Consider the following 6,046-nt stretch of genomic DNA (forward strand, 5'->3'; position numbering starts at 1 on the left):
CCATTTTCTTAATTGTTATGGGTTTGTTTTTGTAGGTCCTTTTCTTTTCTTGTGTTTCCCACTTAGAGAAGTTCCTTTAGCATTTGTTGCAGAGCTGGTTTGGTGGTGCTGAATTCTCTTAGCTTTTGCTTGTCTGTAAAGCTTTTGCTTTCTCCATCGAATCTGAATGAGATCTTTACCTGGTAGACTAGTCTTGGCTGGTAGGTTCTTCCCTTTCATCACTTTAAGTATGTCCTGCCACTCCCTTTTGGCTTGTAGAATTTCTGCTGAGAAATCAGCTGTTAACCCATGTTTAAGGTAATTATCAACTTGTATGTTCCTATTACCATTTTCTTAATTGTTATGGGTTTGTTTTTGTAGGTCCTTTTCTTTTCTTGTGTTTCCCACTTAGAGAAGTTCCTTTAGCATTTGTTGCAGAGCTGGTTTGGTGGTGCTGAATTCTCTTAGCTTTTGCTTGTCTGTAAAGCTTTTGCTTTCTCCATCGGATCTGAATGAGATCTTTACCTGGTAGACTAGTCTTGGCTGGTAGGTTCTTCCCTTTCATCACTTTAAGTATGTCCTGCCACTCCCTTTTGGCTTGTAGAATTTCTGCTGAGAAATCAGCTGTTAACCTTATGGGAGTTCCCTTGTATGTTATTTGTTGTTTTTCCCTTGTTGCTTTTTTTTTTTAATTTAATTTTGGCTGCATTGGGTCTTCACTGCTATGCATGGGCTTTCTCTAGTTGTGGTGAGTGGGGGCTACTCTTCGTTGTGGTGCACGGGCTTCTTGTTGCAGTGGCTTCTCTTGTTGCAGAGCACGGGCTCTAGGCATGCGGGTTTCAGTAGTTGTAGCACACAGGCTTGGTAGTTGTGGCTCACGGGCTCTAGAGCGCAGGCTCAGTAGTTGTGGTGCACAGGCTTAGTTGCTCTGCGGCATGTGGGATCTTCCCAGACTGGGGCTCGAACCCGTGTCCCCTGCATTGGCAAGCAGACTCTTAACCACTGGGCTACCAGGGAAGTCCTCCCTTGTTGCTTTTAATAATTTTTCTTTGTCTTTAATTTTTGTCAATTTGATTACTATGTGTCTCGGCATGTTTCTCCTTGGGTTTATCCTGCCTGGGACTCTCTATGCTTCCTGGACTTCAGTGGCTATTTCCTTTCCCATGTTAGGGAAGTTTTCGACTATAATCTCTTCAAATATTTCTCTGGTCCTTTCTCTCTCTCTTCTCCTTCTGGGACCCCTACAATGTGAATGTTGGTGTGTTTAATGTTGTCCCAGCTCTCTCTTAGGCTGTCTTCATTTCTTTTCATTCTTTTTTTCTTTATTCTGTTCTGCGACAGTGAATTCCACCATTCTGTCACTTATCCATTCTATGCCTCAGTTATTCTGCTATTGATTCCTTTTAGTGCATTTTTCTTTTTAGTTATTGTATTGTTCATCTCTGTTTGTTTGTTCGTTAATTCTTCTAGGTGTTTTTTCTTTAATTCTTCTAGGTCTTTGTTAAACATGTCTTTCTGTGAATGTGCTTTTCGTTTCACAGGCTATAGGATTGTAGTTCTTCTTGCTTCTGCTGTCTGCCCTCTGGTGGATGAGGCTATCTAAGAGGCTTGTGCAAGCTTCCTGATAGGAGGGACTTGTGGTGGGTAGAGCTGGGTGTTGCTCTGGTGGGCAGAGCTCAGTAAAACTTTAATCTGCTTGTCTGCTGATGGGTGGGGCTGAGTTCCCTCCCTGTTGGTTGTTTGGCCTGAGGTGACCCAGCACTGGAGCCTACAGGCTCTTTGGTGGCACTAATGACAGACTCCGGGAGGGCTCACACCAAGGAGTACTTCCCAGAACTTCTGCTGCCAGTGTCCTTCCCCGGTGAGCCACGGCCACCCCCCGCCTCTGCAGGAGTCCCTCCAACACTAGGAGGTAGGTCTGGTTCAGTCTCCTATGGGGTCACTGCTCCTTCCCCCTGGGTCCTCATGTGCACATTACTTTGTGTGTGCCCTCCCCGAGTGGAGTCTCTGTTTGCCCCTGTCCTGTCGAAGTCCTGCAATCAAATCCTGCTAACCTTCAACGTCTGATTCTCTGGGAATTCCTCCTCCCATTGCCGGACTCCCATGTTGGGAAGCCTGATGTGGGGCTCAGAACCTTCACTCCAGTGGGTGGACTAATGTGGCATAATTGTTCTCCAGTTTGTGAGTCACCCACCCAGCGGTTATGGGATTTGATTTTATTGTGATTGTGCCCCTCCTACCTTCTCCCTGTGGCTTCTCCTTTGTCTTTGAATGTGGGGTGTCTAGTTTAGTGAGTTCCAGTGTCTTCCTGTCAATGATTGTTCAGCCGTTAGTTGTGATTCTGGTGCTCTCACAAGAGGAAGTGTGTGCATGTCCTTCTACTCTGCCATCTTGAACCAATCCTTTCTTATATTTTAGAGATGTGAAGTGATGTATCTAGAGAAGAAATAACGTGAGGACTGGGATTTTTAAAAAATTAATTAATTTATTTATTTGGCTGCGTTGGGTCTTAGTTGTGGCACACAGGCTCCTTGTTGCGGTGTGCAAGCTCTCTAGTTGCGACATGCGGGCTCTCTAGTTGTGGCACACAGGCTCTCTAGTTGTGGTGCATGGGCTCCAGAGCAAGTGGGCTCAGTTGTTGTAGCACGCGGGCTCTCTAGTTGTCATGCATGGGCTCTAGAGCGCACAGGCTTATTTGCCCTACGGCATGTGGGATCTTAGTTCCCCAACCAGGGATCGAACCCACACCCCCTGCATTGGAAGACAGATTCTTAACCACTGGACCACCAGGGAAGTCCCGAGGGCTGGGATTTGCTTTAAAATACTTCCACAGAAGTATTTTAGGAGGAGGATAGATAAAGCAAGTGTGGCAAAATCCTAATAATTGTTGAATCTGAATGATGGGTATTTTTTATAATATTCTTTCCAATTTTATTTATTTGAAATTTTTTGTATTAAGAAAAGGTAGTGGGAACAGGCAAAATAGAAATCTTCTGGATGATAATTCAGCTTAACCCTTGAAAGTCAATGGAGCAAATAAATGGGAAAAGTTTTTGTAATACAGACTAACTTGCTGTTCTTTAGTTGTCAGCTCACACTATGTGGTAAAACAACCTGATGTCAGTGATCACACCTTGGATGATGTGATCATGGCCAAAGGAGGGGCTGTTGGTGGGTGTAACAGTTCTTTCTCTCTCACCTCTCTTTTTTTGCTAACACCTGAAGTGGTACCTCAGCACAGCCAAGCAGAGTACAGAGCAGTTTGCAATGTTCTTTTGCATCCAAAAACTGCTAATCACACTCAGTGCCTTTGCTGATTCACTGAGGAATAACTTTTAGTCCTGTAAGTAGATCTCAAGATTGAAATTGGAACTTGGAAGAATTTAACAAGCACGTTGCCCATATCCCACTTTTCCTGACATTTCCTCCATGCCTGCCCTGTTTGAGTAAGGGTGCTGGGTGAAGGAAGAAGAAATTTTTTTTTTTTTTGATGAAGGATTACAAAACTCAGGGATGCAAATTCAGCCAAGTGTGTGGCCCCTCTCCATTCCAGAACCTGAGGCAGGCAGACATCACAAATTGATCACAGATTTCTTTTTCTCTGGACTCTGCTTGCCATACTACTCCAGATAGCACCATATTGATGAAATTGTTACCAAACCAAACTTGGGTCCACTCGTCTGCATGCAGTAAAGCCAATCTACTGACACCAGGTTGTGGTGAAGGAAAGGGCAGCATTTATTGCAGGGGCCAAGCAAGGAGTCCAGGCAACTAGTGCTTAAAAGACCCAAACTCCCCAATGGCTTTCAGGGAAAGATTTTTTTTTTAACATCTTTATTGGAGTATAATTGCTTTACAATGTTGGGTTAGTTTCTGCTGTATAACAAAGTGAATCAGCTATACATATACATATATCCCCATATCTCCTCCCTCTTGTGTTCAGGGAAAGACTTTTAAAGACAGGGTGAGGGAAGAGAGCTGTGGGGTGTATGATCAGCTCGTGGACATTCTTCTGATTGGTTGGTGGTAAGGTAATTGGGAATCAACATCATCAACGTTTTGGTTCCAACTGGTCTGGGGTCTACATGCTTGTGGGCAGCATCCAGTTAACTTCTTCCACCTGGTGGGGGTTTCAGTATCTGCAAAACAGCTCAAAGGATGTGGCTCAGAATATTATCTATAGCCCTTTAGGAGGAACTAAAAGGAATGAAAAGTCCTTGACTTTGTTTAATGGCTAAACTATTATTATTTTGTCTTACTTGACTGTTTTCCTTTCTTTCTGCATTTTGTCACTTCTCTGATTAAATTTATTCTTTGAAACTTAGGGAAGGAGGCTAAAGTTTTTCTATGGACAAGAGGCAGGGAGAGGATGTCTGGGGGGTTGGGGTGGTCCTGTTCTGGGAAGGCCGCCTGGGGTCCTGCTTGGCTACAAAATAACTCCTACTCAAAAACATCTTCAGACTAGATTATAAAGCATTTGCTTAGCTGTATTTTTTAACTTTTACAAACAAGAAGAAAAATACTTTGACTAGAAACTCAAGGAATTTAGGTTAGATTGGATTTGAGGAAGAGCCTCATGTGAGGAGGTTGAAATCTGTGAATAATTACTTAGAAATATTAAGATATTTTTCTTAAAAGACCTATTAAAACTGGGCAGATTATTTTTTTTCTTTTTTTTTTTTTTAAATTTGGCCACATGACATTGCTTGTGGGATCCCTGACCAGGGATAGGACGTGTACCCTTGGCAGTGAAAGTGCAGAGTCCTAACCACTGGACCACCAGGGAATTCCATTTAAAAAAAAAAAATTCTGGGCAGATTCTTATTGTCTGGAGTGGTCTAGGACTAATGAGGTTGAGCACCATCTTTTGGCCTATGTCAGGGCATCTGGCATTTTCGCCTGCCCAGCATCCCTTTTCCCTCCTCCTTATAATAGAATACTCTTTACTTTGAGGAAATCTGTTTGCATAGGTCTGCCCCTTCTCTTCTACATGGGGTGAGCAGGCTTAGCCAGTCGATTACCCCATTTCCTTGAACACAGAAGTTAATACGTGGATGGGCACATAACTCTAGCTGGGCACATTAAATTCTAGCCATCATTTTTCAGCCAGATCTTTTGGAGAAAAAGCATTGAGTTGATAAAGTGGCTGGCTGTGAAGCTTGGGTTGCTGATGGCTACAATGCCCTTCACGTGGAGAGAGCCAACAAAACCGAAACGCTGGAAACAGTTGAAAAGAAAGTCATCCTTAAACCATTTGACCCTTTGGTTCTAACTGTGCTAGAAGCAAGATTAACTCCTGGTTAATTTAAATATGAGCAAATTGTCTTTTTTTTCTCCCTTAGTTAGTTTGAATTGGGTTAGTGTCATTTCCAGGGAAAGTCTTAATTAGCATGGCATGTGAGATAATTCATTCATTCCATTAACATTTATTAAGGTGTTGCAGTCACTTTGACACCCTGGAGATACAGGAAAAAAAAAAGACAATCGTTATTTCAAGGTGTCTACAGTTAAGGAGACAGTTATTATACAGTACTAATATAATAGATGACACTTACATAGTGCTTAATATGTTCCGAGCACTATTCTAAACATTTTATATATACTAACTTATTTAATTTTTACAATAACCCTTTGATATAGGTTCTGTTACTTTTTCCATTTTAGAGATAGGGAAAATCAGGTACAGAGAAGTTAAGGAAATTGCCAAAGTTTACCCACTTCAGAAACAGAAGATCTGCGATTCAAACCCAACTAGCTTGGCGTTTAACCACAACATTCTAGAGCTTCATTATACCTAAATGTCAATGTTGGAGTTATCCTGGAGAATAATCAATAATAATGGCCACCATTCACTGAATGCTTCTTATGTGCCCAGCCCTGTGTTAGGTGCATTCCTGCCTTAACACATTAAATATTTTCAAGAATTTTTTTTTTTTTTTGCGGTACGCGGGCCTCTCACTGCTGTGGCCTCTCCCGTTGTGGAGCACAGGCTCCAGATGCACAGGCTCAGCGGCCATGGCTCACGGGCCCAGCCGCTCCGCGGCATGTGGGATCTTCCCGGACCGGG

This window comes from Physeter macrocephalus, chromosome 16, assembly GCF_002837175.3.
Source record: "Physeter macrocephalus isolate SW-GA chromosome 16, ASM283717v5, whole genome shotgun sequence".
Taxonomy (NCBI): domain Eukaryota; kingdom Metazoa; phylum Chordata; class Mammalia; order Artiodactyla; family Physeteridae; genus Physeter; species Physeter macrocephalus.